We start from the raw sequence: 12683 nt of genomic DNA, 5'->3' as shown, positions 1-12683 counted from the left end.
AATATCTGAAGGGTGGGTGTCAAGAAGAAGGGCCAGACTCTTTTCAGTGGTGTCCTGTGATAGGACAAGGGGCAATGGACACAAACTAGAACCCAGAAAGTTATACTGCAACATAGGGAAAAACTTCTTTATTGTAAGGGAGCTGGAGCCCTGGAGCAGGCTGCACAGGGAGGTTGTGGAGTCTCCCTCTCTGGAGGCTTTCAAAACCCATTCCTGTGAGACCTGCCCTAGGTGATGCTGCTTGGACTTGATGATCTTTGGAGGTCCTTTCCAACCCCTACCATTGTATGATTGTATGATTCCGTGAACTGTGTTTATGGCCACAGTTAGAGGAGACAGCTGTTTTGCCATCTGCAGTGTTGCAATTCTGGTCTTGATGCCAAAGAAGAAAAAGTTGTTTTTTTAAAACAACAATAGTAGCAAAAACTTTCCTTCTAACAAATGTATGGTATTATTCCTCAACCCGTTTTTAAGACATGATGTTTCTCTTCCTACTTAACAGTGTACAGAAGGAAACAATAAAACTTGCATCACAGATCTGAAGAAAAATTTTTTTGGCTGTGCCCTCATGCTGGTCTAGGGGAAAATAAAGAGCAGAAGGCTAAGTCAAGAACATGTGTGGAGACTGGCACCCTGAAAATACTCCAAATTCCTGGTCCAGTCCTCTCTGCTTTTTGTATGCCCATTCTAGGCAATGTGACAATGTGTTTGCTTACTGGTTATATCACCACTGGAGACAGAATGTCCTCTGGGGCTCCTCCAATAGCAGGATGATTTGTTGGTGTAGCAATCATTAACTCATCCCTTTTTTTTTTAACACAAATTAAAGTTGGCAGTAGAGTAGGCTCATGCTGCTCAGTGGCAGCTCCTTGGCACCTCCTTATGCTCTCTCCCTATGCCTACCAACACATGGGCTTCAGCAGTTGTTTGGAATGGTTGTAATCAGCCATATCTTCCCAGAGATGTAGTGGAAGGTAACTGGACAACCTCTCAGAAAACATCTTAGAGTTTTCATCAAAAGCACTAATGCAATGTGCTCTTGTGGCTAAGAGGGCCCGTGCCATTCTGGGGTGTATTAGAAGAGGTTTGGTTACTAGGCTGAGGGAGGTTCTCCTCCCCCTATACTCTGCCCTGGTGAGGCCATATCTGGAATATTGTGTCCAGTTCTGGGCCCCTCAGCTCAAGAAGGACCTCAGGGAACTGCTTGAAAGAGTCCATTGAAGTGCCGCAAAAATGATTAAGTGAAACATCTTCCTTATGAGGAGGGACTGGGGGAGCTGGGGCTCTTCAGCTTGGAGAAGAGGAGACTAAGGGGTGAACTCAGTCATGTTTATAAATATCTAAAGGTGTGCCAAGAGGATGGAGTCAGGCTCTTCTCAGTGATGCCCAATGACAGGACAAGGGGCAATGGGTGGAAGTAAACATGAGGAGAAATTTTTTCCCTGTGGGTGATGGAACACTGCAACAGGCTGCCCATGGGGTTGTGGAGTCTCTCTCTCTGGAGATATTCAAGACCCAGCTGGATGTGTCCCTGTGTGATCTGGTATAGGTGATCCTGCTTTGGCAGGGGGATTGGACTGGATGATCATTTGAGGTCCCTTCCAGCCTTTAACCTTCTGTGACTCTGTGATCTATTTAGCTCAGTTATTTACAACTGGAAGTAAGCAGCTGGACACCAGGTATGCATGCATCTCATCATCTAGCAAACCAAGAATTTTAGGTTACTGAGCAGTAAGAACCAGGATATTTAGGTAGATACACATAGTTTCAATTTAAGATGAAGTCAGTAGTCTCCACTGATTTCTGAAGGTATCTGTACCCTTCCAAAGGCTGCTGAAAACATCTACCAAGCCCTATGACGTGCCACATTATTTGCTTTAAGATCTGCTGGATTAAGATGCTGTGTAGTTGGAATCAGATAATTTTAACTGTTACATGTAATTGCCAGCCACATAACCCTGTCTGACCAATCTGTAACAGTGTTTGTTTTTTTATTAGTTTTGTTTTCCTTCCTGAGGCCTTAGCTCTGTGTGGATTACTTCAGGGGGGCTTTTTAATATCAAAAGGAAAAAAACTCAAGTTTGCAGAGGCCGGACATTGCAGTGATCCTACATCTAAACAATAGAGTGTCTGATGTTAAACCAACATTGTAATCTGACTTTCCCAAAAATTTCAGAGCTCATTATAAAATGCTATTTAGCTGTAAAAGCAGCAATGGAACCTTTTGTTCTAACCATGCAAAAGCAAACAGACAGATTCTGCTTTTAGTCACATTGTTTGAATAGATTTACTCTCTGCCTTTTGCTAATGTAACTGGCTCAGTAAGCTTCCAGAAGATACAACATGCTGCAAAATGGAGGAAGAAGATGGGAGAAGGATGCTAATGGTTGTTAATTATTGTTATTTGATAGAAACAGGGAGTAACTGAAGATAGATTGTGGCTCCAATTACTTAAAAAATAACACATGTAGTTCAAAGTGTAATGTGGTGGCGGGCTGGACTTGATGATCTTTGAGGTCTCTTCCAACCTTTGTGATTCTGTGATTCTGTGGTGGCTGTATTTTCATGATTAGTCTGTTAATATTTGCTGAATTAAGATCATAAAATCATGGAATGGTTTGGGTTGGAAGGAATCTTAAAGGGTATCTAGTTCAAACCTCCCTGCTGTGGGCATGGAGACTTCTACTAGACCAGGTTGCTCAAAGCCTTGGCCAGCCTGGTCTTGAACACATCCAAAGAAAGGGCATCCACAGCCTCACTGCACAGCCTACTCCAGTATCCCACCACCCTCACTGTAAAGAATTTCTTCCTAATATCCCATATAAATCTCCCCTCTCTCAGCTTGAAGCCATTCCCTTTCATCCTCTAAGTCCTTGTAAAAAGTCCATTCCCAGCCTTCTTGTAGGCCCCCATCACCTACTGAGTTCTAGTTCTTCACTGTTTTACCTCAGGTTTGTATCTAACAAATACGGACTGTTGTCTCCAGCAACTTGTGGTGCTGGAAGATGAGTTGTATTGTAGACTTTACTATACATTATGAATGCCTGATAAACTTTTTCTTTCATAATATCCCTTAAGGTAAGATTAAACAATGATAATCCACCTCCACAGAAGACGGTTCTTAATGAGCAATTGTCTTAATGACACATACCACAGGCAGATGAGGAAGTGTTTGCTCTGGTAAATTTGCATTTATTCATACTCATAGAGTATGATCAATTTGTCTGCTTGTGTCTTGACATTATCTCCAATTAGTCTTATGTTAAACAAAAACCTCTGGGTTTGGTTAAATCTTGTCTTCCTCTTGGCCTTAAGAGGTCATAAAATGTATCTGGGATATCCCTGGAACATTTTTTCCCTTTTATTTCCCCCCCCAGCAGATAAGCATTTTTCATGTTGAAAAGACACCTCACTTTTCAGTTTGAGTTTCCAGCTCATGGTTCTCCTGCTAGATGGTTGGGGTCCTGCTAGGACTTGGAGGTGCTGGTGGATGAGAAGCTCCACTTGAGCCACCAGTGTGCACTTGCAGCCCAGAGAGCCCATCACATCCTGGGCTGCATCAAGAGAAGCATAGCCAGCAGGTCGAGGGAGGTGATTCTCCCCCTCTACTCCACTCTGGTGAGACCCCACCTGGAGTACTGTGTCCAGTTCTGGAGCCCCTATTATGGGAAGGATCTGGAGGTGGTGGAACATGTCCAGAGAAGGGCCACAAAGGTGATCCGAGGGCTGGAGCACCTCTCCTATGAGTATGGACTGAGGGAGTTGGGGCTGTTCAGTCTGGAGAAAAGAAGGCTCCAAGGAGACCTTATTGTGGCCTTCCAGGATTTGAAGAGGGCCTATAAGAAAGCTGGTGAGGGACTTGTTAGGGTGTCAGGTAGTGATAGGACTAGGGGGAATGGAACAAAAATAGAAATAAGTAGATTCAGATTGGATGTTAGGAAGAAGTTCTTCACCATGAGGGTGGTGAGGCCCTGGAACAGGTTGCCATGGGAGGTGGTGGAAGACCCGTTTCTGGAGGTTTTTAAGGCCAGGCTGGATGTGGCTCTGAGCAACCTGATGTAGTGTGAGGTGTCCCTGCCCATGGCAGGGGGGTTGGAACTAGATGATCCTTGAGGTCCCTTCCAACCTTGACAATTCTATGATTCTATGGTTGGACTTGATGATCTTAGAGGTTTTCTTCCAAACAAAATGATTCTATGAATCTGTAGAAGAGTTGTTTCTTACTCGGTATTTGCTTGGTGTGAATTGCTTGTGTACAGCTTCCCGTCTTATTTCTGATAACTAAACAGGTAGAGCTCTTTAGCTGTTAGTTGTTGTTGTCATTTGCTTTGGTGATTTTTTTTTTTTTTAATTTTGGCTGTTTTTTATTTTTACCTGAAGGAATTTTCCTTTGCATAACTTTGTGGTTATTTCCTGTACCATTCCTGATCTCTCTTTGACTTCCCAGTCTTCATCACTGTGTACCACCCTGCCCAACTCATATATCATTCACACCTTGTATTGTGGGATATGTTTACATGACCATTGGTGAAACTGGTAAGGAATATTAGACCTTGTTCAGAACTCAAGGGAACGTTGGGAATCTTCATTCAGTCAAATCCCAGCTGCTGCCTAGCTTTATTTTGAGACCTGTCAGCCAGTTCTTAATCCATTTGGCATGTGTCTTACTGCTATTACACAATGCTAAAATCCTAATAGTATGTCACTTCGGGTGCATATTAATTCAGCCCTTCACTTCTTCTTGTTCCTTCTGTGATCCTGCAGTAGCCCCGTGCCTTCCACACAGCATAAATCAATAACAGAGTGCATCAGGTTGGAAGGGACTGTCAAAGGTTATCTTGTCCAACCTCCCTGCAGTGAACAGGGATGTCTCTCACTAGATAAGACTGCCCAATGTCCCATCAAGTCTGACCTTGAATGTCTCCAGGGATGGGGCCTCAACCACATCTCTGGACAACATGTTCCAATATTTTACCACTCTTCTTGTAGGTGAAATACCATTAAGGAAGTCATAGAAACATAGAATTGTTTTGGTTGAAAAAGACTTCCAAGATCATTCAGTACAACCATCAACCCAACACCACCATGGCCATTAGACCTTGTCCCAAGTGCCATGTTTACATATTTCTTGAACACCTCCAAGGATGGTGACTGTACCATCTCCCTGGGCAGCTGTTCCAATCCCTGACCACTCTTTCAGTGAAGCAATATTTCATAATACCCAATCTAAACCTCCCCTGGAATAATGTTAGGCCATTTCCTCTCATTCTATCACCTGATACTAGAGAGAAGAGACCAACCTCCTTTCAGCAAGCTGTAGAGATCAGTGAGGTCTCCTCTGAGCCTCCGCTTCTCCAGACTACACAACCCCAGTTCTCTAAGCCATTCCTTGTAAGACTTGCTCTCTAGACCCTTCACCAGCTTTGTTGCCCTTATGAAGGGCTTCAGCCCTACTAAAGAAACTTCACAGTATACCTGGCACTTTTCCTGTGTCAGGATTTAGCAGCAAACTCCTGGCCAAGCTATCAGCCCATGGCTTGGACAGCAGCACTCTGAGCTGGGTTAGGAACTGGCTGGAGGGCCGAGCCCAGAGAGTGGTGGTGAATGGTGCCACATCCAGCTGGCAGCCAGTCACCAGTGGCGTCCCCCAGGGATCAGTGTTGGGCCCCATCCTCTTCAACATCTTCATTGATGATCTGGATGAGGGGATTGAGTCAGTCATCGGCAAATTTGCAGATGACACCAAGTTGGGAGCAGATGTTGATCTGTTGGAGGGTAGGAGAGCTCTGCAGAGGGATCTTGACAGACTGGACAGATGGGCAGAGTCCAACATGATGACATTCAACAAGTCCAAGTGCTGGGTGCTGCACTTTGGCCACAACAACCCCAAGAAGTGCTACAGGCTGGGGTCAGAGTGGCTGGAGAGCAGCCAGGCAGAAAGGGACCTGGGGGTACTGTTTGACAGCTGGCTGAACATGAGCCAGCAGTGTGCCCAGGTAGCCAAGGAGGCCAATGGCATACTGGCCTGTATCAGAAACAGCATGGCCAGCAGGAGCAGGGAAGTCATTGTGCCCCTGTACTGGTTAGGCCACACCTTGAGTCCTGTGTCCAGTGCTGGGCCACTCGATTTAAGAAGGACATTGAGACACTTGAACGTGTCCAGAGAAGGGCAACAAGGCTGGGGAGAGGCCTCAAGCACAATCCCTACAAGGAGAGGCTGAGGGAGCTGGGATTGTTTAGCCTGAAGAAGAGGAGGCTCAGGGGAGACCTTATTGCTCTCTACAACTACCTGAAAGGAGGTTGTAGCCAGGAGGGGGTTGGTCTCTTCTCCCAGGCAACCAGACCAGAACAAGAGGACACAGTCTCAAGCTGCCCCAGGGGAGGTTTAGGCTTAAGATGAGGAGAAAGTTCTTCACAGAGAGAGTCGTTTGCCATTGGAATGGCCTGCCCAGGGAGGTGGTGGAGTCACCGTCCCTGAAGGTGTTCATGAGGGAATCGGATGTAGCACTTGGAGCCATGGTTTAGTTGTCAGGAGGTGTTAGGTAATAGGTTGGACTTGATGATCTCTGAGGTCTTTTCCAACCTGGTTTATTCTGTGATTCTGTGATTATAGTACACATCCAGAAAGGATAAAAAAGTAAAGCTATTAATGACATGCACAAAGAAAGGCAATATTACAGTTGGAATTGTGGCTCTGAATGTCAAAGCATGATGGGTTTAGTCTCTCAAACTTACCAGCTGATCCATTGTGAGTGCTAAACCCAGCAGATAGACTCCTGAAACCAGGAGCCTATGTTGTTGGTAGTCTTCAAGTTACATAATTGAACGAGACGTGCGTGGCCAATTTAACTATAATGCAGTGACAGGGAAATTAGCTTCTACAAGCTTTGACTATTCAGTATGTTTAATCTACCTAGAGCCCCAAAATACATGTATTTATTACCAAACCCTGTGGATAAACAGAACTAAATCAGCCCTGAGAAAACCTGCTGATAGCAGTATTCTATAGCTGGCACTCAAATAAGTTGTTTGCAGTGCATCTACTGGAGAGTATTTGTACCTAGAGTCTGAAAGGCATTAAATACAACACTGAGCAGTGCTGGAAAACTTGGTGCTGTAGCTAATATCTATTAACACTATCAGCATGGCTAACACAAATATGCCTAAGAGGAATGTAATTAGTATGTAATCAGGATAACAGTATTAAGTAAAAGGAGCTGAGAGGAGTTAGATATTCACAAGGTAGAGGTCTCTATATCTCCATGGCCTTGCTGAAGGTTTTCTGACCTCCAGATTCTGCAGAGAAGGTGAGGAATCATAGAACCATCAAATAATTTTGGTTGAAAAAGACCTTTGAGATCACTGAATCCTATCATTGAATCATTGAGTCTAACTGTTAAATCATTGTAGAGTCATAAAGTGGTTTCAGTTGGAAAAGACATCTAAGATTAGCAAGTCCAATTGTCAACCTAAGACCACCATGGCCATTAAAACATGTGCCAAAGTGCCATGTCCACACATTTCCTGAACACCTCCAGGTATGGTGACTCCACCACCTCTCTGGGCAGCCTGTTCTTTCTGTGAAGAAATCTTTTCTAATCTCCAATCTAAACCTCTCCTGGCACAATTTCAGGCAATTTCCTGATACTAGGGAGACTGCTTCATTTCCATCAGGTTTGATTTGCTAGGCAAGGGGAGGAGGAGATTATTGCTGTTGTTGTTATGGTGGTGGTGGTGGTGGGTTTGGTGGTTTGTTATTTATATTTTTTAACATGAGTACCTCTGGCAGCTCCTCTTAGTTATTCATCTGAAGAAGGCACATAATCATCAATAATAGCAAGGTAAATTAGGAGAGAGTCTAGGAAAAAAAAATAGGTGGTTTATTCTAGAAGGAATTTCAGTTTTGGACAAAAGTCAGACTTCTGTAGAATAAAACACTTTTTTGACTTCAGCAAACTCAAAAGTGGACATCAAGCAGATCAAATGACTCCTGAATTCTGGAAGGCATTGATGCTCTTCAGCTTTGAAAATAAGTAGAGCTGTTGTTGCAATAAACTGGGATCTTGACTACAAATCAGATGAATGACTCTTGATAATTTTCTTCCAGATCACTAATATGAGAAGGGATTCATAAACCACAAATGTCTCCACCTCCCTCAGACAGCACTAAAAATCCACAGCAGTTGGCTAAATTCAGCATTCACATACATGTGCGAATTCCATGAGGAGAAACTTCTTTACATTAAGGGTGACAGAGCACTGGAATAGGCTGCCCAGGGAGGTTGTGGAGTCTCCTTCTCTGGAGACTTTCAAAACCTACCTGGATGCATTCCTGTGCAGACTACCCTAAGTGATCCTGTTTTTGTCAAGGGAGTTGGACTTGATGATCTCTGGAGGTCCCTTCCAACCTCTAACATTCTGTGATTCCCCTTTGTAATCAACAAGAAACTTCTGTATATACCCCAGGACAAAATCTGGCTCATCATAAGTAACACTTTAACATTAATTTAGGATGATTAATGATCAAGTCAGTAGCTGTGTACTTGTGAACTCTATTCTACTACTGCTTAACTTGATTTTTATTTTTAAATGTACAGCTGCCGTGGAAAATAACCAAAAATCTACAATCTGCGAAAGTGCATCCATCATCTTCAGGCAGTCTTCCAATCTGTTAATTCTAGCTGCTGTTAATAAGTGTCTCAGTCCAGGAAAAACAATTATTCTGATGTTTCACAGAACAGCTTTCTGATAGTGTGTGCTGGTAACGGCTCTTGGGCAACCTTTCTGCTAAAGGAGCAACCTTTTTTTTTCTTCTCTTTTTTTTTTTTTTCCCCCCCTTTCCTTTTTCAGTAAGCAGCTTTATCAACACCTGGGATAAAAATAGAGGTAAAGAGGAAGAGCTGTTGGAAAAGGGGACTGGTCAGAGATACTGTGGCCCTTTAACACCTTCCAAGAGTCATAGAATTGTAGAATGAACTGGATTGGAAGGGATCTCCCACCTGCAGTAAGCAGGGGCATCCTCAACTAGATCAGGGTGGCCAGAGCCCTGTCGAGCCTCACCTTGAGAATCTCCAGGAATGGGTTCTCAGCTACCTCCCTGGGCAACCTGTTCCATCTATGATCTAACATAACCTATCTTCTACCTACAATCTAACACACATAACCAGCAATGCAAATGAAGCCTATCCTTGCTTTTTTGGAGGCCCCTAATAAAAGTGTAGCATCGTTGGAGGCTTGTGGTCAGAACCTCGATCAGAATGCTTGCTTATGGCAGTCACTTATATGTTTCTCAGTGCTATGCAGCCAAGCTGCAGTAGCAGAGGGAGCTGCCACTAGTGAGCATTGCTGGGAAGGTGTTCTGCAGAGGTGGAGGCCTCTCCAAGGTAATAATGGACTGTTGTTAGTTGACTTAGGTGGATATTCTGCAGATGGAGGCAAGTGGATGAACTCAACCCAGCTCCACAGGCAGAGAGCTTCCTCTTAGAGAAGGAGAAATCAAACAGTTCAAGGAGCAGTGTATGGTTTATCTAGGACTGCCTTCACTGTGGCCTCAATTTCTCTAATGAGAGACCTCTGGCAAGGGACAAAGGAGGAAATCTTGACACCTCTTCTGTGACAAGAAACAGGAATTAGTAAAGCTTTAGTATAGGGTCTTAGAGCAGATGCGTTTAGGATCAGTCTGATCATTGTATGGTGGCATCTCACCAAGCACCTCTGATGAGTTTTGGGGGCTGGTTAGTAGCACATCTCTTTATTGAAGGTGCCTCAGTACTGCTTCCTCACTGTACTTCAACATGTCCTTGTAAGCAGGTGTTAGCTCATGAATAACTTTGGAATCAATTCTTTCTGTTCCTGCTAATCTCCTTGATCTTGATGGCTGTTGTTAGCAGATGACATTCAGCGTGCTTCCAGACAGCCATCTACCTCATCAGATTGAATGACTTGCCTTTTCAATTCCACTTCTGTAGAGTATTATAGATCGTCTTGGCGTGTTTGGATTTCTGATTGCAGACTTGATTTCTGATCTTTGAGGGATTTGGCACTAAGAGGAGAGCGTGGTCTGGATTCCTTCTGAACGTTTCAGATCAATATGCTAGATCTTCCTGCAGAAAAAAAGTAATCCAAACCTGGACCCTTGTTTACTTCCCAAGCAAAATTTTAAGTAGCATCATTAAGCTGATTGCTAGGAGAAATTAGATCAATGGGACCATGGTACATATGATCTTTGTTTGGCAATTGGTTCTTCTCATGACTAAATTAAGGAGACACATACACTGGAAGGTTAGAATCCATGATTTGCTTGGCTTTAAAGGAGCTGTTCAGTATATCAAGGTGTTTGCTTTAAATCATTAAAGCTGTTTTGGCCAGCAGATGTGCATACATTAAAAAATAAATTAAAACCCCCAAAGGTTTATATTCTTAACATATTCCTGGATGTATCTTATGTAACCACATAGCTAGATACGCAAGTTCCTTCTCAATATGACCTCTTGCCTTTCATGGAGGTCTTGAGCAGCTGAGTTTAGTTGGGAGGTCTCCCTGCCCATGGTGGGGAGGTTGGAGTAGATGATCTCTAAGATCCCTTCCATCCTAGGCCATTCTATGATTCTATGTTTAAAAGTAATCACTAGATGCAGAGCACAACATTCCAGATGCACCAGACTGCATTGAAAAGCATAGAAACCTTTTATCTGAGTAACTTACCCCCCTTAGAGGTATGGGAAATGGTTGGCACTTACTCAGTTTTGTGATTTGCAACTTATCAGGCTCCTTGAATTCAAATTGGACTCAATGATTTTAGAGGTCTTTTCCACCCAAAACAATGGTATAGAATCATAGAATCAACAAGGTTGGAAAAGACCTCCAAGATCATCAAGTCCAACCTGTCACCCAAGACCTCATGACTACTAGACCATGGCACCAAGTGCCACGTCCAATCCCCTCTTGAACACCTCCAGGGATGGTGACTCTACCACCTCCCTGGGCAGCACATTCCAACAGCTAACAACTCTCTCTGTGAAGAACTTTCTCCTCTCCTCAAGCCTAAACTTCCCCTGGTGCAGCTTGAGATGATTGCCTGATCTAGTGTGGGGTGTCCCTGCTCATGGCAGGGGGGTTGGAACTAGATGATCCTTATGGTCCCTTCCAACCCTGAATGATACTATGATACTATGATACTATGATTCTGTGGTTCTGTGGTTCTGTGATTCTGTATTTCTGTGATTCTGTGATTCTACATTCTTCCTTTGCAGTTTGTCAGAAGAGATGTGTGAAAGAAAATAGAACCTGAATTCTGCACTGCTTTGGGGGCTTGCTTCAAAAAGGATTGACAACCGTAGAAGGGTCTCACCAAAGGCTTCCATGACTTCTGGCCACGTCATCAAGGATGACCTTTTGAACATTTTGGTCTTCAGCCTTCCATGGGAAGAGACATAACAATCCTGCCTTTGAAGCTGGTTTGGGAACGGCCAGGGATGTGGATATTAATCGCTGTTATACCTCCTTACAAGCAGTGAGGAATGAAGCCCCATTTGGCAGAGCGACTGTGCTTTATTGTATGTACAACAATGGAGCTGGAATAGAACTTTTAAGAAAAATATTTATTTATTTAAAAAAATCAAGCAGCAGATTAAGTTTTGATTGCAGCAGTTTGTACTGAAAATAAGAATAATGGAGGCAATTAAGTCTTCCTAGTCCTACTCTCACACAAACACCTTCCATGGTGAGCCTGTTTATGCAACTGAGTGTGCCATACAATTGTTTTTATTGCCTCCTTATAAACCAGCCTGTAAAAAACACTTTTTTTTTTTGATTGTTTCTTTGTGTATTGTTGAGTGTGTTTGCATTCTAAAGGGCTTTGCCTCATTAAAGCAATTACTGTAAACTTGCTGTAGTTTGTTGCTATTTTTTTTCCCCCCTGCCTCTTCTCCCCCCCCGAGCACTAGAAATATCCATAAAGAGCTCTTGCCCAGCTGGCATGTTCTGCATCTCCCAAGGTGAGCAGTGGGAAGCTTCATTCTGAGGACAAAAAACCAAAATATCTGTGGAGATTTTCTTTAGCTGGAGCATCAAAACGGCAATGAGCCTGAATGGGGTGCGGGGAAATATAGTTGAAATTTGTCAGCACCATCAGCCCTTGCCCTCCCTCTTTTTGACACAAGCATGAGAAGATCTTCCAAGATTTGTAACGTAAGGGGAGGACCTGATGTTGACCTTCCAGTACCTGAAGGGGGCCTAGAAGAAATCTGGGGAGGCACTGTTTACAAGGGCAGGCAGCAAGAGGGCAAGGGGCAATGGTTTTAACCTAGAGAAGGATAGATTTAGATTGGACATTAGGAAGAAGTTCTTCATTCTGAGGGTGGTGGAACATCGGAACAGGTTGTGCAGAGAGGTGGTGGAGGTCCCATCCCTGGAGACATTCAAGGTCAGGCTTGATGGGGCTCTGAGCAACCTGATCTAGTTGGAGATGTCCCTGCTTACTGCAGTTAGGTTGGACTAGATGACCTTCAGAGGTCCCTTCCAATCCAATGCACTCTATGATCCTATGAAATAAAGGAAAGGTGGATGGGTCTGTTGTGGGGCAAAACTGATTGATTCTTCTATGGGTTTTGTGGTTTTCAAGGACCATTTTTCATCTCTGCCCATGATAATCCTTACCCTCTGCCCACAGCTAGGATGCTCCT

The 12683-nt window shown here is 43.8% G+C and overlaps 1 long non-coding RNA gene across 2 annotated transcripts in view; it reads left to right on the top strand.

Annotated features, from left to right (window-relative positions):
- Positions 1-11889, top strand: part of LOC137450385 (uncharacterized) — a 45858-nt gene extending 33969 nt beyond the window's left edge. For both annotated transcript variants that reach the window (XR_010989581.1, XR_010989582.1), the window contains exon 2: positions 11253-11889. This is a non-coding gene — a long non-coding RNA (uncharacterized lncRNA). The remainder of the gene's footprint in view (positions 1-11252) is intronic.
- Positions 11890-12683: the final 794 nt, after the last annotated feature.

Source organism: Melanerpes formicivorus, unplaced genomic scaffold (assembly GCF_026170545.1).
Source record: "Melanerpes formicivorus ecotype bairdi unplaced genomic scaffold, bMelFor1.0.p_v2 SCAF_35, whole genome shotgun sequence".
NCBI lineage: Eukaryota > Metazoa > Chordata > Aves > Piciformes > Picidae > Melanerpes > Melanerpes formicivorus.
Note: the sequence above shows the minus strand (reverse complement) of the source record. Positions and strands in the feature narration are given on the sequence as shown.